The sequence below is a fragment of the Phocoena sinus genome, chromosome 12 (genome assembly GCF_008692025.1).
Source record: "Phocoena sinus isolate mPhoSin1 chromosome 12, mPhoSin1.pri, whole genome shotgun sequence".
Taxonomy (NCBI): domain Eukaryota; kingdom Metazoa; phylum Chordata; class Mammalia; order Artiodactyla; family Phocoenidae; genus Phocoena; species Phocoena sinus.
The window spans coordinates 55954362-55980153 of NC_045774.1; the positions used below are offsets into that span (position 1 = coordinate 55954362).

Sequence of the window (25792 nt, forward strand, 5' to 3'; positions counted from 1 at the left end):
TACCTTATTATTGGAGGCTGGGGATTACGCCATTCCTGAAGGTCAGCATAGTTCAACATGTTCCTGCTCCAGCAGCGTAAGAGACCCTTATTTTATTTCTTGTACAATTAAAGCATTTTCAGTCTGGTGAGTATTGACAATGCTATTTCCTCAAAAAGTTCATAGATTCTGGTCTAGTTGTTGCATTTTGTTATGTTCAACAGCACCCTAGTCAGAACTTTGCCCTAGAGGGAGACCTTCAAGATGGCGGAGGAGTAAGTCATGGAGATCATCTTCCTCCCTACAAACACATAAGAAATACATCTCCATGTGGAACAACTCCTACAGAACACCTACTGAATGCTGGCAGAGGACCTCAGACCTCCCAAAAGGCAAGAAACTCCCCACGTACCTGGGTAGGGCAAAAGGAAAAACAGAGACAAAAGAATGGGGATGGGACCTGCACCAGTGGGAAGGAGCTGCGAAGGAGGAAAAGTTTCCACACACTAGGAAGGCTCTTCGCGGCGGAGGCTGAGGGTGGGGGAGGGGGGGAGCTTCGAAGCCGCGGAGGAGAGCGCAGCCACAGGGGTGCGGAGGGCAAGGCGGAGAGATTCCCGCACTGAGGATCGGTGCCGACCGGCACTCACCAGACCAAGAGGCTTGTCTGCTCACCCGCCGGGGTGGGCGGGGCTGGGAGCTGAGGCTCGGGCTTCGGAGGGCGGATCCCAGGGAGAGGACTGGGGTTGGCGGCGGCATGAGCACAGCCTGAAGGGGGCTAGTGCGCCACAGCTAGCTGGGAGGGAGTCCGGGGAAAAGTCTCGAGCTGCCGAAGAGGCAAGAGACTTTTTCTTGCCTCTTTGTTTCCTGGTGCGGGAGGAGAAGGGATTAAGAGCCCCGCTTTAACGAGCTCCAGAGACAGGTGCGAGCCGCGGCTATATCAGCGTGGACCCAGAGACGGGCATGGGACGCTAAGGCTGCTGCTGCCGCCACCAAGAAGGCTGTGTGCAAGCACAGGTCACTATCCACACCTGCCCTCCCGGGAGCCTGCGCAGCCCGCCACTGCCAGGGTCCCGTGATCCAGGGACAACTTCCCCGGGAGAATGCACAGTGCACCTCAGGCTGGTGCAACGTCATGCAGGCCTCTGCCGCCACAGGCCCGCCCCCCATCCGTACCCCTCCCTCCCCACAGCCTGAATGAGCCAGAGACCCCGAATCAGCGGCTCCTCTAGCCCCGTCCTGTCTGAGCGAAGAACAGACGCCCTCAGGTGACCTACATGCAGAGGCAGGGCGACATCCAAAGCTGAACCCCGGGAGCTGTGCGAACAAAGAAGAGAAAGGGAAATCTCTCCCAGCAGCCTCAAGAGCAGTGGATTAAATCTCCACAATCAACTTGACATACCCTGCATCTGTGGAATACCTGAATAGACAACGAATCATCCCAAAACTGAGGTGGTGGACTTTGGGAGCAACTGTAGACTTGGGGTTTGCTTCCTGCATCTAATTTGTTTCTGGCCTTATGTTTATCTTAGGTTAGTATTTAGAGTTTATTATCATTGGTAGGTTTGTTTATTCATTTTGTTGCTTTCTTCCTTTTTTTTATATATAGATATATATTTTTTTCCTTTTTCTCTTTTTGTGAGTGTGTATGTTTGTGCTTCTTTGTGTGATTTTGTCTGTATAACTTTGCTTTCACCATTTGTCCTAGGGTTCTGTCTGACCGTTTTTTTGTGTTTTTTTTTTACTTTTTAAAAATTTTTAATAATTTTTAAAATTTTAATAACTTTATTCATTTTTCTTTCATTTTTTCTTCCTTTTGTTCTGAGCCGTGTGGCTGACACGGTCTTGGTGCTCTGGTCGGGTGTCAGGCCTGAGCCACTGAGGTGGGAAGGCTGAGTTCAGGACACTGGTCCACCAGAGACCTCCCAGCTCCACATAATATCAAATGGCAAAAGCTTTCCCAGAGATCTCCATCTCAATGCTAAGACCCAGCTCCACTCAATGACCAGCAAGCTACAGCGCTGGACACCCTATGCCAAACAACTAGCAAGACAGGAACACAACCCCACCCATTAGCAGAGAGGCTGCCTAAAATCATAATAAGGCCACAGACACCCCAAAACACACCACCAGATGCGGTCCTGCCCACCAGAAAGACAAGATCCAGCCTCATCCACCAGAACACAGGCACCAGTCCCCTCCACCAGAAAGCCTACACAACACACTGAACCAACCTTAGCCACTGGGGACAGACACCAAAAACAATGGGAACCTGCAGCCTGTGCAGAGGAGACCCCAAACACAGTAAGATAAGCAAAATGAGAAGACAGAGAAACACACAGCAGATGAAGGAGCAAGGTAAAAACCCACCAGACCAAACAAATGAAGAGGAAATAGGCAGTCTACTTGAAAAAGAATTCATAATAATGATACTAAAGATGATCCAAAATCTTGGCAATAGAATGGAGAAAATATAAGATACGTTTAACAAGGATCTAGAAGAATTAAGAGCAAACAATGATGAACAACACAATAAATGAAATTAAAAATTTTCTAGAAAGAATCAATAGTGAGATAACTGAGGCAGAAGAACAGATAAGCGACCTGTATGGTAAAATAGTGGTAATAACTACCACAGAGCAGAATAAAGAAAAAAGAATGAAAATAATGGAGGACAGTCTCAGAGACATTTGGGAGAACATTAAGCACACCAACATTCGAATTATAGGGGTCCAAGAAGAAGAAGAGAAAAAGAAAGGGACTGAGAAAATATTTGAAAACTTCCCTAATGTGGGAAAGGAAATAATCAAGTCCAGGAAGCACAGAGAGTCCCATACAGGATAAATCCAAGGAGAAACACGCTAACACACATATTAAACTATCAAAAATTAAATACAAAGAAAAAATATTAAAAGCAGCAAGGGAAAACCAGCAAATAACATACAAGGGAATCCCCATAAGGTTAACAGCTGATCTTTCAGCAGAAACTCTGCAGGCCAGAAGAGAGTGGCAGGACATATTTAAAGTGATGAAAGGGAAAAACCTACAACCATGATTACTCTACCCAGCAAGGATCTCATTCAGATTCAACGGAGAAATTAAAACCTTTACAGACAAGCAAAAACTAAGAGAATTCAGCACCACCAAAACAGCTTTACAACAAATGCTAAAGGAAATTCTTTAGGCAGGAAACACGAAAGAAGGAAAAGACCTACAATAACAAACCCAAAACAATTAAGAAAATGGTAATAGGAGCATACATATTGATAACTACCTTAAATGTAAATGGATTCAATGCTCCAAACAAAAGACAGACATATTCTGGCTGAATGGATACAAAAGCAAGACCTGTATATATGCTGTCTACAAGAGACCCACTTCAGACCTAGGGACACATACAGACTGAAAGTGAAAGGAAGGAAAAAGATATTCCATGCAAATGGAAATCGAAAGAAAGCTGGTGTAGCAATTCTCATTATCAGACAAAATAGACTTTAATATAAAGACGATTACAAGAGACAAAGAAGGACACTACATAGTGATCGAGGGATCAATCCATGAAAAAGATATAACAATTGTAAATATTTATGCACCCATCATAGGAGCACCTCAATACATAAGGCAAATGCTAACAGCCGTAAAAGGGGAAATGGACAGTAACACAATCATAGTAGGGGACTCTAACACCCCACTTTCACCAATGGACAGATCATCCAAAGTGAAAATAAATAAGAAAACACAAGCTTTTTTTTTTTTTGCGGTACGCGGGCCTCTCACTGTTGTGGCCTGTCCCATTGCGGAGCACAGGCTCCGGACGCGCAGGCTCAGCGGCCATGGCTCACAGGCCCAGCCGCTCCGCAGCATATGGGATCTTCCCAGACCGGGGCACGAACCCGTGTCCCCTGCATCGGCAGGCGGACTCTCAACCACTGCGCCACCAGGGAAGCCCAAAAACTCAAGCTTTAAATGATACATTTAAAGGTTCTGGTTACATTTTTTTCCTTTTCCTTATATATTCTGCTATTTGAGTTTTAAGTTTATCTTGAAACTTAGAATATATTTTTTTGTGTGTGTTAATTAACATATTTAATTTCTAGGTGTTAGGTTTTTCAACTTCCAACATTTTTTCCACCTAGATTTTTTTTTTAAGTCTTTATTGAATTTCTTGCAATATCTTTTCTGTTTTATGTTTTGGTGTTTTGGCCTCAAGGCATGTGGGATCTTAGCTGCCCGACCAGCTGAACCCCACCTCCAGTATTGGAAGGTGAAGTCTTAGCCACTGGACCATCTCCCCTTTTTCACCTAGATTAATTTCATATCTGATATCATTATGACATGAGTATTATCTGTAATTTTAAAACATTTTTTGTAATTTATGAAGATTTTCTTTGTAGTCTAAATAATGATCAGTGTTACATGCACGTTTCCTGGGTGCATGAAAACATTTCTCATCCATTGTGAAATACCAGGAAGTTTAATATTTAAATTGGATCTAACTAATGTTCATCACACTTTATTTCCTTGAAAAATATACATATTAGTATGGAGAATTTATATACCTGATGCAGGCTTCTTGTTGTGGTGGCTTCTCTTTGTTTTGCAGCATGGGCTCTAGGCGTGCGGGCTTCAGTAGTTGTGGCTCGTGGGCTCTAGAGCACAGGCTCAGTAGTTGTGGTGCACAGGATTAGTTGCTCCACAGCATGTGGGATCTTCCTGGACCAGAGCTCGAACCCGTGTCCCCTGCATTGGCAATGGGATTCTTAACCACTGTGCCACCAGGAAGTCCCTGTGCAGCTTTTAACTTTGCTTTCATTCTTTGTAGGCATCTTTTTTTTGCAACTCTGCCATCTCACAATCCTCTCTCTCTCACACACATACACACACACACAACACACAGAGCACACACACACACACAATTTTCAGAATATTCTGCTATTTCATCTTTACAACCTTATTTTATAAAGGAGATTGAATAATTTTTTAATTGATGGTAATATATTAAGTCACAGTTTTCATTTCCCCTATGCCACATTTACTAATATTCTTCCACTGCCATGATTTTTTCCTCTTCCTTTCTTTATCTTGTAATACATATATTATTATAACTAATTCCTATTTTATTGCAAGGATATTAATGATTTCTGAACAAATTATTTTCTGGATATTCATACATGAATAGATAACTTCCAGAATGAAAGAATTTCTTCTTCTGACCTTCTCTTTAGTGTGGGCTCTTTTAAGTTTTATGTCTTCATGGTCAGCAGATATTACTCACAAAGACAAGTCACAATGGAGAATGTCTCTTCATCTTCACTCCTCTCCAGTCAGAAGCTTCTTGAAAAAAAAAATATATATATATTTTTAATAAGATTTCCTGTATAACCCTGCCTTTCCTCCTTCTCAAGAATTGATACCAAAATCTGATTCAGGAAATATAGCCATCTAGCCTGCATATATGTTTTCATGTTTCCAAAGAGGTAGTATTAGATTTTTTTTTTTTTTTTTCGGTACACGGGCCTCTCACTGTTGTGACCTCTCCTGTTGCGGAGCACAGGCTCCGGACACGCAGGCTCAGCAGCCATGGCTCACGGGCCCAGCCACTCCGCAGCATGTGGGATCTTCCCAGACCGGGGCACGAACCTGTGTCCCCTGCATCGGCAGGCGGACTCTCAACCACTGCGCCACCAGGGAAGCCCTGTATTAGATTTTAATTTTGGATCCTGCTATTAATTTAAAGAATAATGTTTTTGTTTGACTTAATTTATGTATTTAGCGATGAATATTCCCTCTGTCTTCCCGCAGTCTTGAACTACACACATACTTGCGAAGATACATGAATGTACACATAAATACATGCATGCATTTGAAATACAGATATCTCCTAGTCTCACAGATGATGGCTCTTTTATTTTTCTATATACCTGGTTGCTTTTGGCTTTTGGATAGTTTTTAGAGAAGAAGGAAACCATCATCTTTATTAATCAGTTGATTAAAACTAGAATAAAAGTTATACTTGTAATCTTTAATTTTAGTTTTTAAAAAAGGTTATATTATTATAATCTATAAGTCTGTCAAAAATGATTTTACCAAAGATCTATAAAGTACCAGAAAAGTTATATAGGTAGTTTGAAAGAAAGCCTGCAGTTTGATGCTGCTGGTAATTAGGTTTTGTTGTCTGGGCCACATTTTTATTTGACTTCACACATTTTCATTTGAACACCAACTGTTACAAAGCATATGGACTTCCATAGCAATCCCATATGCTACATAATGGCTGGCTGCTATGTATTTAAGATTCAGACAATGATGGGATTTCATAACGATTGTGAAGTAGGAGAACTTTAAACTTTTTATCTAGTTTAATGTATATTTTAGAGACTCTAAAGTACAGAATTATGCTGTTTTATTATGTTAGGTTGTGTTCCTCCTTATGTGCTTTTGTAGTTTGAGTAGGAATGTTTATAAAATATTATAAAATGTAGTACTCTAAATGAGAACTATTTTGTATTAAATGCAAATAATTGGAATGCCCAGCCGTATTTTCATTTATGAATAAGAAGATCATTTTTTGAGAATATCACCAAAGATAGAAGACCCCAGCCTCCATCCCTGCACAAAGATCAACAATTAGATAGCTATATATGAAAAGAAATAGCTCCAGCAATGCTCAGGAGTCCAATTAAGAAACTTCAGCAACACAGTGGAACAAAAAAACTGAGAATAATTGCACTAAAAGGAAAAGAAGAACAGCTTCATTTTGCCTGCATCATTTCTTTACTCAGGCCAGTACTGCTCAATGCCAAGAGAGAACTCCATGGCTCAAAAGAGTTCTCCAAGCCAGGAAAGTGAGAGTGGGGTGAGCAACAAACATCTGTAGCTTTTGGGGGCACTGCACAAAGAACTTGCTTCAACTTTTACTTCACCCAGAAACTGCAAAGAAAGCTGAGATATAATAAAGATGACTTGGAATAAGGAAGAAAAGAAGGGCAGGGTCAAATAGTATCAGCCACCAGCAGGAGTAACTGCAGTTCATAATGGTCTCTTCTCACTGCCTAAGAAACCAAGGACCACTATAGCCATCGTGGAACTCTTGGAGATTTTAACACTGAGGTTGTCCCCAGTGAGATTTTGTGTTTGCAGACACTAGCCACATCAGTTCCTCCTCACTCTCTCCCCTCACCTCATGCTGGAGCCCAGGATCCATACTGGCAACCAGCCCCAGCCTCTGTGGCTGCACAAGTGAAAGATGCCATTCTAGACCCCTGTGGCTGACCTACACTGCTGTGCTTGCATTGGGGAATAGCTTCTACAACTGTGCACTTCCTGTCATTTGCCTGGCTCCTGTTGCTGACCTTCACTGCTGTGTGCATACCAGTGGCAAGACCTTGGAGCCAATATAGATCACAGGGACAGGATTGAAAGCACAGAGATAAACCCATGAACATGTGGTCACCTTATCTTTGATAAAGTAGGGAGGAATATACAATGGAGAAAATACAGCCTCTTCAATAAGTGGTGCTGGGACAGGGAGATCAGCTCAGTGCTTTGTGACCACCTAGAGGGGTAGGATAGGGAGGGTGGGAAGGAGGGAGATGCAAGAGGGAAGAGATATGGGGACATATGTATATGTATAGCTGATTCATTTTGTTATAAAGCAGAAACTAACACACCATTGTAAAGCAATTATGCTCCAATAAAGATGTTTAAAAAAAAAAAGTGGTGCTTGGAAAACTGAACAGCTACATGTAAAAGAATGAAATTAGAACACTCCCTAACACCATACACAAAAATAAACTCAAAATGGATTAAAGACCTAAATGTAAGGCCAGACACTATAAAACTCTTAGAGGAAAATGTAGGCAAAATGCTCTATGACATAAATCACAGCAATATCCTTTTTGACCCACCTCCTAGAGAAATGGAAATAAAAACAAAAATAAACAAATGGGACCTATGAAACTTAAAAGCTTTTGCACAGCAAAGGAAACCATAAACAAGACAAAAAGACAACCCTCAGAATGGGAGAAAATATTTGAAAATGAAGCAACTGACAAAGGATTAATCTCCAAAATTTACAAGCAGCTCATGCAACTGAATATCAAAAAAACAACCCAATCCAAAAATGGGCAGAAGACCTAAATAGACATTTCTCCAATGAAGATATACAGATTGCCAAGAAACACATGAAAGGATGCTCAACATCACTAATCATTAGAGAAATGCAAATCAAAACTACAATGAGTTATCATCTCACACCAGTTAGAATGGCCATCATCCAAAAATCTACAAACAAAAAATGCTGGAGAGGGTGTGGAGAAAAGGGAAACCTCTTGCACTGTTGGTGGGAATGTAAATTGATATAGCCACTATGGAGAACAGTATGGAGGTTCCTTAAAAAACTAAAAATAGAGCTACCATACAACCTAGCAATCCCACTACTGGGCATATACTCTGAGAAAACCAAAATTCAAAATCATGTACCACAATGTTCATTGCAGCTCTATTTACAATAGCCAGGACATGGAAGCAACCTAAGTGTCCATTGACAGATCAGCAGATACAGAAGATATGGCAGATATATATAATGGAATATTACTCAGCCATAAAAAGAAACGAAATTGAATTATCTATAGTGAGGTGGATGGACCTAGAGTCTGTCATACAGAGTGAAGTAAGTCAGAAAGAGAAAAACAAATAACATATGCTAACACATATATATGGAATCTAAAAAGAAAAAAATGGCTATGAAGCACCTAGGGGCAGGAAGGGAATAAAGATGCAGACCTATTGAGAATGGACTTGAGGACATGGGGGGGGGAAGGGTAAGCTGGGACAAAGTGAGAGAGAGGCATGGACATATATACACTACCAAATGTAAAATTGATAGCTAGTGGGAAGCAGCCACATAGCACAGGGAGATCAACTCAGCTCAGTGCTTTGTGACTACCTAGAAGGGAGGGATAGGGAGAGTGGGAGGGAGGGAGACGCAAGAGGGAAGAGATATGGGAACATATGTATATGTATAGCTGATTCACTTTGTTATAAAGCAGAAACTAACACACCATTGTAAAGCAATTATACTCCAATAAAGATGTTAAAATAAGTAAATTAATTAATTAAAATAAAAAAAGATGTCCTAAGATTCTCTTGCTTTTCACCCACCGGTATCTGTTTGTCAACTGTGGAATATCTATGTAATGGAATGCTACTCAGCAATAAAAAGGAACAGACTACTGGCTCTTCCGCCCTGGCAGCCAATGAAGAGCAGAAACCATAGCTCTGTGCTACCCCATGGCTGTGGGCCTCAACAAGGGCCACAAGGTAACCAAGAAGTGCGCAAGCCAAGGCACAGCCACCGACGTGGGCACCTCACCAAGCACACCAAGTTCGGTGGGACATGATCCGGGAGGTGTGTGGCTTCACCCTTATGCGCGGAGGGCCATGGAGCTGCTCAAGATCTCCAAGGACAAGCGGGCCCTCAGGTTCATCAAGAAAAGGGTGGGGACACACATCCGTGCCAAGAGGAAGAGAGAGAAGCTGAACAACGTCCTGGCCACCATGAGGAAGGCAGCAGCCAAGAAGGGGTGAGCCTTTCCCTGCTGTGCACAATAAAACTTTTTCAGAAAGAAAAAAACGAAACAGACTACTGATAACAGTCTAAACAAATCTAAAAATCATTATGCTGAGTAAAATAAGCCAAGCAAACAATAGGACCCACGTATAATTCTATTTCTATCAAATTCTAGAAAATGCAAGCTAAAATGTAGTAATAAGTAATTCAGAGATTATCAGAGAGCTGTGCAGGAATTGGAAAAAGCACAAGGAAACTTTGGGGGGGATGATAGAAATGTATATTGTATTGATCGTGGTGATGGTTTCACATCTCTATATGAATGTCAAAATTGGTCAAATCATACAATTTAAACACATGCAGTTTATTATACATCAATTAAAATTTAATAAAGTTATAATAAAATGAAGCCCAAAATAAACATTTTCTGAGAAAAAGTGTTGAAAAAAGGATTGTCAGTAAGCCTGCATTGAAAGAAATGTTACTGAAAGTTATTCAATAAAATGAAAAGGACACACCGGATAGAAATTTGGATATACTAAAAGAAATGAACAGTAGCAGAAATGGTAAATACATGAGTAAATTTTTAAAAATTAAAAATAAAACAAATTTGGCTGTTTAAAGTCAAAACTATATCAATATATTGTCAGGTGTGTAACCAGTGTAGAAATTAGATGTATGTATGTATGTATCAAACAATCAATTCCATTGGTTACATTCAGAGTTGCCCTAAAATGTGGAAGGGGGACTGTCCTCTCTACCTCAAATGAACTAGGCATTTCCCTGGGAATTGCTGGGGAGGGACCAATTTGTGAGCAGTCAGCTGAGGGAGTAAGTGCCTGTGTCCTGAAGGGGAATCCCATCAATGCACCACAGCATCCACTATAATAATATTCTTATTATTATATTTTGGATTGTCAATTCAGGGTTATTTTTAAGTAAATTTGTTTCATTGTTTTTACATACATTATCTATATCGTATTGATCAGAGAAAATCAGTGTTCACAAAAAGAAACGTATACCATCCCTTATAACACTCACAGTGCACAAACTATGACTTGAAATATAACCAGTTAGGAGACACTATATGCTATATAATTTATCACTATAAATATGTATTCTGAAAATTAGGTACATGAAATATGAAACAATATGAGGATTTACACATTGATATAGTAGAAAGTATGCGACGCTACAGTACAGCCTACAAACGATAATAAATCAGAACTTTTACTTATTGCTGAATATCGTTTTGTGTGTCACGTATAATTTCATAGGTAATTTTATAAAAATCCTCACCTCCCTGGCTCACAGCAACGTTTGAAACTCCCTTTGTTTTGCAAGCCTCCTCAAAGACTTAGAGGCAAGTGTAAGTATGTTTTACTGATTGATGTTTAGAAATCCTATGAAGTTTAGAATAAGATTTGCTAAGAAAGATACCTGGTTTAATTACGGAATAGGTACCACATATGAAAGCACTGGGAATGAAATATTGAATGTCTGTGTACTCTTGATAAGCACTTTCTTCGTCTGTCAAATGAGGAAGGAAGGATCATGCTTTATATTTTGCTAATGGATTTTCTCTCTGTTAAAAAAACCCAAAGCTTGAAGTAGAGAAAAACTGCCTCATATCCCCATTTCTCTGATATCCATATCCATTTCCCTGTTACTTTATTCTTAAATTGTAGATTTGAAATGTAGCCACACTTATTTATGCTTTATGCTTGAGGTTACGTTGTGTGATTAAAGAACAAACTAGATGGGAAAACCAAGTATTTGTCCTTTCCCTTTATAAAGCTACTATAAAGTTTCAGGAAAACGGCAGAGTTTAAAATTGGCAGTTTTAATATTTATATGGTAGTTTTTTGAAGATCATATAACAAATCAAAAGCTAGTAAATAATATTAGAGGAATTCAGTATCACATCTCTAGATAAGGTTATACTTTATGTATTCTTTTAATTATTTTAAACAGGTATATTTAAAAGGCATAAAGACATTTTAAAAATAACTTTTTTAGTAAAATGTCATTATATTCTGTCATTCAACAGACAACCAATGTTTCTTTTTCATTTTTTTCTAGAAATATGATCTTTATATACACCCATATAATCTATGTATCTATCTATCTGTCTGGGCATATTCTTTTCTCCCATATTAGCATTGACGAAGGCAAGCAAATGATTCCAAGACAATGAGACTGTTAGATATGGAAGTACATACCTACAGAAGAAGTATCTAAACCTTAGAAAGAAAGGACTAACTGCAGGCTTAGTGGTATGAGTCAACTGCTTTATTTTTATTAAAAATAATGTCAAAGTAATATATACCCAAGAGCTCGTGATCCAGATAAACAGACTCTCAATACACATTTCTCACCTCCAAGACCATTCCTCTAAGGCAATTACCTTCAAATATTTCTAGTTTTATTCTTTTGATGTTTAAACTCTTAAGCTCTATGTAATGTCTATGGACAATATCTATTGACTCCATTAAAAAAAATTACTGCATTTAAATTATCACGACCTTCTGGTTGTTTCTTATTCCTAAGCTTGATAGCTGTATTATTATTCTAGTTCTTCTCTTATAGGGAAAATCTTGAATTCTTTTTCCTTTTTTATTTCTGTATGACTTTCAGTCATTTATCTCTTTAAGGTTTTTAACTTTATATAAACTGTGTGTGTATACATATATATAAATTTATTGAAAATATGGGACATATTATTTTTCATTGTAATTTTATAATAAATTATTCTTTAAAAAAAAGCAAGTATCTCCAGAATTACATAAAAAGCCTTTTCCTCCGAAGTCAGTTTTCAGAAATAACCATAAAATGCTTGTGTAACACTTCTAAATGTTTGATACGTGTACAAACACATGAATGTATGCATTATGATATGACTAATCAATGTCGTAGGGTTAGACTTTTAGCTTGTTTCTGCTGTTTTCCTGTTAAATTAACAAGAAACATCCTTTGAAACTACATATACTTTGCAAATATATTTTCAGGATTAAATTTTATGAGCAGATATGATTAGTCGAGTCATATATGTAATTTTAATTTTTACAGATATTTTCAAATTGCCTGCTAAAATGGGTGCTTCTCTTTATAACGTCACATCTTACGCTCTCACGTCTTATAATCAATTATTTATCTCTTCATCTATGTGATAATCATGTTTCCTTATAATTTTCTGTCTGAATGATCTACCCATTGGTGCAAGTTCCCTGCTATTATTTACTGCTGTCTATTTTTCCCTTTAGGTCTGTATATGTGCTTTATATATTTAGATGTTCCTATATCAGGTGCATATTTAGAAATGTTATATCATCCTGTTGGACTGACCCTTTTATCATTATGTAACAACCATCTTTATTTCCTATTACAGTTTTGTTTTATGTTTTTAATTTTTTAAATAATTTTTATTGGAGTACAGTTGATTTACAATGTTGTGTAAGTTTCAGATGTACAGCAAAGTGAATCAGTTATACATATGCATATATCCACTTTTTTTTACAGTCTTTGTTTTAGAGTGTATTTTGTCTAAGTATAGTTAGTCCATTTTCCTCTTGGTTTCCATTTGCATGGAATATCTTTTTTCATCCTTTCACTTTCAGCCTGTGCGTGTCTTTACAGTTGAAGTGATTCTCTTGTAGGCAACATATAGATAGGTCCTAATATTTTTTATCCATTCAGTCATTCTATGTCTTTTGATTGGAGAATGTAGTCCATTTACATTTAAAGTAATCATTGACAAGTATTTACTTATTGCCATGTTGTTCATTATTTTCCAGCTGTTTTTAAAGTTCTCTCTTCCTTTCTTCTTCTCTTGCTCTCTTCATTGATATTTGATGAATTTCTTTAGTAGTATAATAAAGAAAAAGTGATATATATATTCAACATATATATAAGTGTATTTTAAGTTGATCATAACTAAAGTTTTATCCCATTCCAATGCTCAACATATTTGCTCATCACTCTCACATTCTATGTTTTCAATTTCAAATTTTATTGTACATTTTTATCTTATGTATTCCTTATTTAATTACTGTAATCATGTTATTTTACTACTTTTGTTTTGTAACCTTCAGATGAGCTTTATAAGTAATTAATCCACTACCTTTACTATATTTTACCTTTCCAGTGAGATTTATTCTTTGATATGTTTTCTTTTTACTAATTAGCAGCCTTTCTTTTCAGCTTTAAGAAGTCCCTTTAACATTTCTTGTAAGGACAGTTTAATGGTGATGAACTCCTTTGCTTTTGCTTATCTGGAAAACTCTTCATTTTGCTTTCAATTCTGAATGATAACTTTCCTGGGTAGAGTATTCTGGGCTGGTAGGTTTTGTATTTTTTTTTGTTGTTTTTTTCTTCTCTCAACACTTTGACCAGCACAGTTGCCTTTAATATTTTCTCCTAGTCTTTAATTTTTGATATTTTAATTATAATGTGTCTTGGAATGGGTCTTTGAATTGTGAATTTTTATGACACATATTAAGATTTATTTTTATATTTAACAGCTACTCTTTTGTGCAATACATTTGTTACAAATATTTTCAAGTATGTTTTATGTTTCATTGCCATGCAGATTTTTTAAAACTTTTGTTTTGATATTTTCAGTCTTTCTTCCTAATCATTGTTTTGTGTCATTTAAGAAATGTTTTGCAAATTATTTTGTTTTAATCATCTGGGTTCTTTCATACTAGTACAAGGTTTTTATTTATTTTATATATCAATTCCATCAGAATTTAAATATATTGTGTGCTTCCTTCTGGGATTATTTTCATACTTATATTCTCTAAATTGACTGCAGTGTTCTAAATGGTAGAATCTTTATGAAGAACCCCTCAAATGTTATTGGTGCTCTTTTATTTTATTTTTATCTACTTATCCTTTAGTGCTTCAGAGTTCATTGGGACTGTATTTTCCTGGGAAGAGTTTCTGTGAGATTTTCTTGTTTCTTATGAAGCAAATCTCTTTTGTTTATCTATCTTAAGTTTCTCTTCAACATGATTACTGTATTTCAACTTTCTTTTGTTGGCCTGCTGTTTCTTCCTTATACATATTTTCATTGTGAATCAAGTTTCCCTGCTATCTCTTATTATGAGTTTATTCAAATTCTTCTAATGACTTTGTTTTTTGTTTATGTTAACCAGTTTTGTTTTCTTGCATTCAAAGAACCCTAGCTGGTAGAGTTATCCTAACTTTCACCAACTGCTGTTAAAATACTCCTATTAAACATTAAGCTAGAAGTTTAGTTGGCATTTCCCTACCTATGAATGCATCCCCTAGGTCCACTGCTTTAACATACCTGTTTTAATGTGAGTTAGTGACTGGAGTGCGTGCTTGCAAGTTTTTGTTTCTAGAAATGATCACCAGAGTCCATTAGATTGGAAATTTAAGTTTAGTTGTGCTAATTGCCTTACATTATCAGTTAAGAAAATTTAAGTCTGTGGGTCCAATCACTTTCTCATGGGCCTTTCAGATAGAGTACATTTTAGCAGAACTAGCATTACAAACTCACTTCTATGCCCAAAACTCTTTCCTTCTAACTCTCATAGCCCAAGGTAGTATACAAGGGGAAAGAAGGAGAATCTTCTCTGAGCATGAAGCAGTGTAGACACATTCATCTGCCCCCACCTATGACCCCCTTCTCACAATAGTTTCTACCAAGTTAGGTACTGGTAAATGCCCTTGTCTAAAAGTGGGATAATCAGTGGCTTGGAAGAATGCTTCTTTGCTTTGGAAAAAGAACCAGTGCAGGGGAGACACAGTGTAGTTAATTAGGGACCACCAGGGGACCAAAAGGAGACTATATTTCTCTGTCCCCAGTTTTGTAATGTATAGTTTTTTCCCCCCAAGAGCCAAATGAACAAGTTAAGTCTTAAATTATCCTGCATATGCTTATAAAAAGGGTTATGTGCTAGGTGAATGAAACCCGAGAGACATTGTACAAAACACAAACCAGGATCTGAAAGAAGACAATGAGAAAAGGCCTCGTTAAATGTTCCCATACATTCAGACTAAACCTTGCAAGAAACTAACAACCATAAATCCATGAAAAAGCCAGTGTTTGCGTGGCTGCGTAACAGCTGGAGCTAGCAATGTCTGGATTCATTCCTCATGTTGGAAGGAATTAATGGAGGAGACTAGATTATATTTGATTTTGAGGTATTTTTAAACAAATTCCATTCACATCTATTTTCAGTATATTAGTTTATAATATTTACTCAATAAATCCATTGTGTGTGAGGGGTGGCAATTCTAAGAAAATCAGTTTTAACATCCTGAGCTGAAATTGAACCTTGGATAATCTTTAAATCAAACATGCTAATACTTAGCTATTTTCATCTCTTTTATGTATCATCACATGTGCATTGTATTACAATCCAGATCTCAAATGCATATTTTAGGGAAAATATAATACTACTTTTCTGTCTGAGGGAGCAGTTTATATCCAGCTAGAAGTTTGTTGTCTCGTATAACAATACTTGTCAAACATTGAAAATATATACCCCTACATCGTGCCCCCAGCTTTAGATGAGAATTGTTGTATGAGCTGGAAACTACATAGCTCTATCTTGGAAAACTTTCCCTAGGTTTCTCTATTTGTGAGACAGTAAAAGTAAACACTTAATGTTTATTGAGCAGGATTTATGAAGCTGTCAGAGAACTGACACATGGCAATAAAATGTATTGTGTCTGGAGTCTAGATAATCTGCAGCTGAATGAATTACACTAATTCTGGTGCTTGCATATTCATGCTATGGAAATAGTTCTTGTAACAGATTTCTTCATTGTCTGCAGGTGCCACAGCATGGCTAGAAGTAGAGTTAATTGCACTCCAGGACGTGTAAGAAATCACACGTCCATAGAGTTGGCTTGTTTTCTGGAAGACTATTCATGATTTGTGTAAGGAAGCCAAAATACCCATAATTAAATTATCAAAACTGCAACACTTAACTTTTGAAAAGACATTCAAAATAGAGATAGAAATTTCTCATTATTATGTTAATATCAAAATTTTATCTAAATCTGCATTCCAATTAAAATGTACACATATGTTCCAAATTTAATGTCATTTGATAAAATGAAAGTGTTGGTTATATCACTACAGTCAAGCTACTTGCATAACTGCTATACCTCCTAGCTAAATGAGATTACCTAGCTCTGTAAGCTTAATTAGAAGAGATGTTTTCCCTTATGGGGCATATTAAAAGCAAAGTGTTTTATTTACTTCAGCAGAAGGTACATTAGGGGATCTGAAAGAAGAAGAAAATTAATCATAAAAAGGATGCACACACTATTTTCTTATTGTGACCCAGTATACACAGCTGCATTGCAGGATTCGGCTGGAAAAATGTGCCAATTCTCTGGATTTTGTGTTGGTTAATGATTAGGAATTGCCAATGTTTTTATTTTTTTTAGGTTTATAAAAAATTTCAGAATGATTACATATATTAATAGTCCTATTTTCATCCAAGCCCATTTTATTTCTTTGTTGGATCTCTTCTTTGCCTTACAGATGTTTTTCTTTGGAAAATTCTGAATTTTCTCTTCAGGAACAGCAAATATTTTGAGGACTCTTCTGATAGATCAACATATTAGATATATGAAAACAAACACGATAAGATTTATTGTAATATTATTAGTATAATAAATGTAATAACACATATAAACATTATGTACAGGCTTTTATAGACACCTAGAAAAATCAGTATCTTATGCCATCTTGGGAAATTATGCCATCAGGAAAAGGTGACACTAGGGCTGAATTTTGAAGAGAAAAAAGGCATTGACTGCTATGTTAGTGAAGAAATTATGTTTATTAAAGTGAAAGCGTTGTTAAAATGATGGAGATTTAAAGTGGCAAGTTATGGAAAAGTATAAATATGTTGATATGGTGCTCATGAAGGAGGTATCTAGGGTTAAAGCAGGGGGTAGTGTGGGAGAGAGACCAGAATAAATAATAAGCTATAAATCTCATGCTGATGCATTTGAAAAGGATGTAAACAGTGACTTTGAAGGATTTCTAAAGCGAAATCTGCAAATCTCTTAAATCTACAAATCTCTCTGACAACTGTGTGGAGGCTGAATAAAGTAAAGAGAGGGGCATCAGTATTGAAGGCAGGTAAATGAATTAGGAGAAAAGAAGATATAACATCCTAAATGTTTGGGTTGCAACATCATAATGAACGTCTATAGTTACTGTTTTAATTTCTGGTGACAACGCATTTTATATATGGTGGTGCAATATATGAATTAAAGTAATTAATACAGTTATTGATGTGACATTAATATGATAACCCTAAAAACATATTGATAGCCCTAATAACATATTAATAGCCCTAATAACATTTCTCTTTTTTCCTAGTACACTCATGTGCAAAGTAGATAGCCATTGTACCTAAATTTTTATTTAACCTCCCGAGATATAAAAGAAAGTATTGTTTTTCAAAGGAATTTAAATGTGTGAATTATGTGAATAAGAAAACAACTCTTGTAAAAACAGTTAACCATAAAGTAGAACTTCCTAGCACAGCCATAAATTTCAGTTTTCAGTTTGAAATTTCAATTTTAAATAAGAATTTTTCAGGCAAAGGAAGTAATATAGACAACTTGGAAAATAAATATGATCATATAATTATTGAAATTGCCTTCACTGATGTCTTCCTGAGAAGACGTCACTGAGGTTTCACATTTTGTTAGGATTGTGGACTCTGAGAGGCTAACCTTTCAGATACCTATGATACTAACTTTGTGTTTAACATATTGTTTACTATGCAATGTTGTTTATTTTAAAATGAAGTGATGTAGCAACACAAACTAATCATTAAAAATATACAGTAATATGTTGTGTAATATAAATATAAAATGTGCAATGTATATAATACAAATATGCTTGTTCATATTTAAATACATATTTAACATATATTAAATATGTATTTAAATATATTTACAATTTTCAAAATAAAAAGCAACCTCAAATGAATGTATTTTGTGTGCCATACAATAGAACTTATAGTAACACAGTTCTTAATTTTATTTCGAATACAAGTTGCAAACATTTTCCTTGAGAAGAAATGTTAACCACTGAGTGTTACTGGAGAAGACGCCTGACTCTTACAAACTAGTGTTACAGGGAGATTCTATCTATATGACTATTACATAGCAAACATTTTAAACAGTAGTAAATAAATACATAAAGAAGACACACAAAAATATTTTGCCCAGGTTCTTCCTCTCAAAGGTTGACTGGTTTCTGTAGTATCATACAGTATTGACTCTTTCTTCAACATAAACTCAAAGAAAAATATATTTAATGTATTTATAGTGATATGTCACTAAAACATAGTATCTATGACTAATTTTTAAATATTTCATTGAAGATTATTTTTCCTGAAATTGCATTCTTCCTTTTGGGATGCAGTTTATTCGATTGCTGAAACTTCACTGAATTATAAACCTTCAAAGACTTAGAGGCAATAAATTGAATATATTTAATTGTTGGAACAATATTCTTAATAATACTTTTATTTAGTATGATTTACTCTAAAATTCTAAACATGCAGAACAACAAGCTAAAAGATACATAGATAATTCATTAAGCATTATTAGAAAATTTAGAAGTTTATTTCATTTTATATTTATTGTCTGAAACATATTTTTTTAATTCTATATGTCTATTAAGCACCACTATTGTGTGCCAGTAACTGTTCTAGACACCTGGGATACATCAGTGAAAAACCTGATGGAAATGCCTACCTTCTTTGAAAATTTGATCATAAATTTGTACAAATCTCTTACACTTGTATAAGAGATGTGTGTAACTACTTAACTAGAATTTAAAGAGCATCTGATATATTTGTTATTCATCTGGCTTTTATAAGAGAGTATTGGTATTTCTTTAAAGCCCTATGGGTGTTAAAAAGGTCATAATGCCATTACAACATCAATTTTGCTTTGTAACTACAAAGCCATATATCTCCTTTGGACATTTTTAAATTTAATACAAGCACTTTAATTTTATCACATTATTTTTGTAATTAACTTTTATTGAGTTCAGTTTCATCATGTTACTTGTTTGTTTAATTAAAATATTTGTTTGACTCATTAAAACAAATTACAGATAAGTAATTAAAATGTTCATTTTATTCTGCCATAAATGTACCATAATTAATGGCTCAGTTATGGGTTGATCAATCTGTTGCTAGGGCCAGTACTACAGAGAAATTTGTTATGTTATTTTTGTATTAGTTTCAACTAAATATCAACTATTATATTTACTGTTTATACCTTTTTATATGAAAATATGTATTTTATTTCCAAGATGAAGTTTTTTGAATTTACTATTTTATATTCCATGTCCTTATGTTGGTTTTACGTTTGATAAATGATAGCTAAAAAATTACATCAAACTGATCATTTAACAAATTAATAATTAACTGTTTTCAATAATTTTAGAAATTACAATTGTATACAAATTACTTCATCTTTGCCATTTTCCACCTAGTTTCTTTCACAAGTTAATTCATCCCAACAGAGTTTTAAACTGTGTGTGCACATACATGCATGCAAGTCTGTGACATCGGTTTAATGCTAGTTTCTTAATGAAAATATTTTTCTATCAAGTGATAAAAATACTGTGAATTCAGAAGATTCCTAATATTTTCCTCCACTTTGTCAACTCAAATGGTCAGATGTATATCCCCATATTCCTTGGGAGAGTCAATCATACTTTTTTCTTGAAAATATTCTTCTTGGTTTCTAGAATATCATATATTCCTGAATTTTCTTCTTGGCAGTGGCCACTAATAGCATGCCTTGAAGAAAATCCAATAGCTTGATGTGAAAAAGATTACAGAAATATAAAAATGTGTAACTGTGAGGCTCTGAGTATCTCCCTTTCTTATTATGAGTTACATTCTTAGGCACCAATGTGATTCTCTTTCTCATGCTATAAAATGCTATAAAATCCAGAGCTTCTGGTTCCTTAGCTCCTCTAACCTGGGACATTTCTCATTTCCTGCGATCTGTGCCCTGCCTGTCTGAATACACATGTGCCATTATGAGGAACTGGAGCATCACTGATGAGATTCTGCATCTACAAATCTACTTCCTTATTTTATATTTCTTTTACACTGAGTATTTGCTGGTTTAAGAGTAAACTGATATGAAAGCAACAGCAAATCAAGTCTGAATCACCATTGTTCCCAATAATTTATTCTGAATTGGCTCCCTTTGCTCTGGCTTAGTTTACAGCTCCTTCTCAGACTACTTTATTCAATCTTTTTCATGTACTCCAACTCTCACTGTTAGAGATACAGCAAGGCATCCAAATAATTCCTGAATGATAGCAGCCAACCCAATGACTTTGAAGTCTAACCTCAACCTTGACCTTAAGATCTAGCATAATATAACCAATACCTTCTTTTTTTTTTTTTATGTTGAGCCTTCTTTTAATTATTTTTTTTTTTATTTTTGGCTGTGTTGGGTCTTCGTTTCTGTGTGAGGGCTTCCTCTAGTTGTGGCAAGCGGGGGCCACTCTTCATCGTGGTGTGCGGGCCTCTCACTGTCGTGGCCTCTCCTGTTGCGGAGCACAGGCTCCAGAGGCGCAGGCTCAGTAGTTGTGGCTCACGGGCCTAGTTGCTCGGCGGCATGTGGGATCTTCCCAGACCAGGGCTCGAACCCGTGTCCCCTGCATTAGCAGGCAGATTCTCAACCACTGCGCCACCAGGGAAGCCCACAAATACCTTAACTTAACATTTCCACTTGGATATTCATTTGATGACAGACTTAGTGTCTGTAATACTCAATTTTGATTCCTTTCTCACTTCAATCCTCCTCCCTCAGTGTTCCAACTCAGTAAGCAATAATACCTTACACGAACTAGGGTCTTGGCTGAATCTCTCCTGAGAGCTGAAAGGCTCCGTACCAGAAACTTTTAGACTTTTTGGAAGAAAGTAAAATTTGTGCAGAAACTCACAGGAGCAAGAACGTGAGAGAACTGGAAATTGAGAGAATACTATGAAATGCGATCCTCATACTGGCACCTTAGTTAGGAAATGAGTGCAGAAAAGGGAAGACTAAAGAAATAACTCCGTGTTTTATCCAGAAAAATCTGTCAGGACCATATGGCATGTAAGGTACAAACAATGGTGCTCCCTGGTCCAGATGACAATATGTGATGCATATTTAAGAGATTTTCTTCCATGTTTATTTTAGAATATAGCCGGGATCAGGTGAAGTGGGGACAAAATAGAAATGAGTGGCATTTGGCATATCCAGAATTCACAGATTTTGAATCTGTGATAACCCTCAGACAAATCTCCCTTAGCAGGAAAACAGCTTTCCTCTCTAAGAGCACCAGAGAAGCATTAGCCAAGAACTGAAGACATCATGCAGCTTGAAAGAAAAGTGCATGTTTTCAACAGAAATGTGTATCAGGAATATGCCCAGGCAATATAGCAGAAGAAGATGAGAGTGACTTATTTGTAAACACAAGTATGACTTCTGAAAGTCTCAGAAATATTGTTCATGGTCACTGAAGGAAGATGGATGTCCTGAATATACATGTGGAATAAATGAGCTAAAAGATGATGGTTTTTATTATCACAAACATAATATGTACATATATACTGATGAATCTTGAGAATTCCAAGTAACTGAAGTCCTGCAGTACCATTTGTTATAGGGAATTAGAAATTGAATTAAGATAATTTGCTACAGAAAAACTTTCCAATTATTTAAGTTGGTTTAACTGATTAAATATACCAATAATTATTAATTTTGAATTTAGGGTTCTGTGCCCATGGCAGATTCATCTTAAAAATATTTTAAAATAAAAGTAAATGGATTTTAAATCAAAGATAACCAGTTAATGATGGTTAACTCATTTAATAATTAGTTGCAAATTAGCAGTTACTGCCTTTAAACATGGTCTCTCAAATCCCACTTTTCTGTTCTTTTATCGTGTGGGCACATTCTACAACTTTCTGTTACTTAAGTATATTCAACATTCCAGACTAGTTTAAATACTTAATCTTATATCTGACTCCAAGGTTATTCATCCATAAATTCTGTTCAGTCAGTGAATTCGAAGTAGAAATCAAATTATGACCTTCTTTTTCCTCCCTACAGATTTCTTTTTACTGACTTCAGTTTTCCCTCTGTTGGTCACAGCTTCTCTGGCTAATAACTGATTAGCGGTTAACACAGCCCACTCAGCCTGCTTTGCTGGGGGCTTTCTTGGTTTTAGCACTGCAAGTCTCACGACCTGGTAAAGCCCTCATTCTTGGGAAAACTGAGAAGTATTGGTCATCCTATACAGCTAATCTCTGGACATGAGATGAGGCCGAGACAATGTGCTGCATAAACAATTTCCTTGGGGTTATTTTGCCATGTGATCAGCTCTATTAGTTATTTACTTGACCCAGAGGACACTCACACATTTTTGCCTTCCAAATAAAATAAATGCTGTCTGCTTCAGCTCCTCTCTCCCTCCCACTCTCAGCTCTCTAAAATTTCCTTCCTATTCTATTTTTCTTATTTATTTAGACAGGATCAGAGACCGGCAAGCTACTCCAATGCAGAAAAGCAACCTAAGAATGGGAGAATGAAAGCTATTTGTGGTACCATCTACAATGTCTACTAGTGACCCTCTTTGGAACTTATTCCTTCAGCAGACTTTAGGGAATGATCACACACATTTTTCTCCCAAGAAAAGAAGAAGGAAAAAACAAAAACAATGGGAGTGGTGGATGGGTTAAATGGGTGAAGGTGGTCAAAAGGTACAAACTTCCAGTTATAAAGTAAGTAAATCCTAGGCATGTAATGTACATACAGCATGATGACTATAGTTAATAATGCTGTGCTGTATATTTGAAAGTTGCTAAAAGAGTAAATCTTGAAAGTTCTCATCACAAGAAAAATAATGTGTAACCATGTGTGGTGATGAATTTTTTTTTTTTTAACATCTTTATTGGGGTATAATTGCTTTACAATGGTGTGTTAGTTTCTGCTTTATAACAAAGTGAATCAGCTATATATATACATATGCTCCCATGTGTCTTCCCTCTTGCGTCTCCCTCCCTCCCACTCTCCCCATCCCACCCCTCCAGGCTGTCCCAAAGTCCCGAGCTAATATCCCTGTGCCTTGCGGCTGCTTCCCCCTAGCTATCTACCTTACTACGTTTGTTAGTGTGTATGTTAATTAGACATATTGTGATGATCATTTTACAATACTCACATATATCGAATCATCATATCATATACCTGAAACTAATATAATTTATATGTCAATTATATCTCAGTTAAAAATAATATAGAAAATCATTACAACTTTGTTGCTATTTCCAAAGTTACTATCAGGAATTAACTGTTGCCAATACTTCCATGAAAATCTGCTGCCATCACCAGCACAGTTACTGACGATAATACTGTTGCCACCCCTAATACCATTGTTTCAGAAGGTCCTGTAAAGAAAAACAGGAAGAAAGCTTTTGCTTTCTAGATGTCCCAACACTGATAAGAATAACTGAGCTGGAATTATTAATAAATTAGTGGAGGCTGAGTGTGGGCTGGTGAAAGAGTTTGGAACTCTTTGGTGGGTTCAAATATTGGTGATGGTGGTGGTATGAAGTCATTTGAAGATGCTTCTCTGGGGACCTCTTAAGCTCACAAAAAAGATTTTTGAAAATCCTGAGCAAGCATCACTTTGGTGCTTCCTGGAGGATGGGACTAGTAGTCACTGTGAGAAAGGCGTAAAGCCCCACAAAGATCCTTCTCCCGTATCTTTCCTATTGAGCAAAAGGCTAAAAATATGGAAGAGAGGGGGCAGGGCTACATAAACGATCACCCTAGGGTGATAGTAAACAACAAAGGTAGTTATAGAAAAGGAACAGGGAAAATAAAAGGTAGAAATATGTGCTGGACCCAAAACTACAGCTGTGTTAAGAGCAAAAGCATGGAGAAGGACAAATGTCCAAGACCCGAGGATGCAGTACCCACCCGAGACTGAGGCTTAACCAGAACAACATAGGACTCCCCTGCATCCTCACTCTCAACCGGGCTAACAAGCAAAGAGCAATAAGTAAAAGTGAAATACCGCATCAAGAGTTCAGAGCTGAACACAGGAGAGAACTTTAACAGAAAGTGGAGCAGGGACTGAGAAATATCCTCTGGCTAACCAGTCTCTACCTTAACACAAGGTATTATTAATTGAAAAATTTGAAGCTAGTTAAAGAGTAGTACTACAAATAGGTTGTTTTTGTTAACAGACACACATAAAATTGTATTAAATATTGAGAGATATGGAATCTAATGGCCACTATGAGTATGGCTTTAAATTCTTCTCATTTCATACACATTAAATTTAAATAATTAGGTATGCATTAAAATATACTTCTCTGAATGATTAGATGCAATGTAATTTTAATACAAAGGAATTAAAATTTTCAAAGAACCAGCAAGGATTGATTTTATGCATTTTTAAATTGTATAACATTTTTAAATATATATATAGTTTGATGGTACAGGATATTTCTTTTACTTTACTCTTAAAATACAATATTGAAAACATAATGATAGTAACTTATAACAACTCCAAAAGTATGGAATATAGAGACCCACCTTCAAACATCCCATTATAATGTAAAGAAAGGGCTACTTTTCATCCAAATAAACAAGCATTTAACTTTTCCATAAGTATAATAACTTTCAGCCTTTCTATTATGGGGTCCTTAAAATATATTTAATTTATTCCTATATATTTTTAACAATTTTAACCTTTAGTACTTTCTTCTTTCCACACATACCCATTATTATTAAAATATGTTCATCAGCAGTTGTGTGTAGGGGTATGGAAATAAGTTCGGTATAAAACTACCAGCATGTTATACTTACAATCATAAGTATCTGCTAACAAAGTAGGTTATATCTCTAAAGGGCAAAATCTTTGAAATGTTTTAGAAATGTTCAAAATGAAGACTGAGTTGGGATGAAAGAGGGAGGAGAAACCTAGGAAAGTATGATATTACAGAAAGCAGTTATTTCAAGGAGGAAGTACTCATCTGTGTTGATTGCTACTGATAATAAGATAAGGACGATAACTACCTACACAATGTAGAAAGGTAGTCATTATTAACCAACCTAATAAGAACCATTTCAGTAGACAGTGTAGGTAGAAGCCAGATCACAATGGCTTGAGGAGAAGCTTAAAAAGTATTAATGTGTGCAAGAATTGTG

General features: G+C 36.2%; 1 pseudogene; it reads left to right on the forward strand.

Annotated features, from left to right (window-relative positions):
• Positions 1–6639: 6639 nt before the first annotated feature.
• On the forward strand, positions 6640–9564 carry LOC116763309 (annotated as a pseudogene).
• The last annotated feature ends 16228 nt before the right edge of the window (positions 9565–25792 follow it).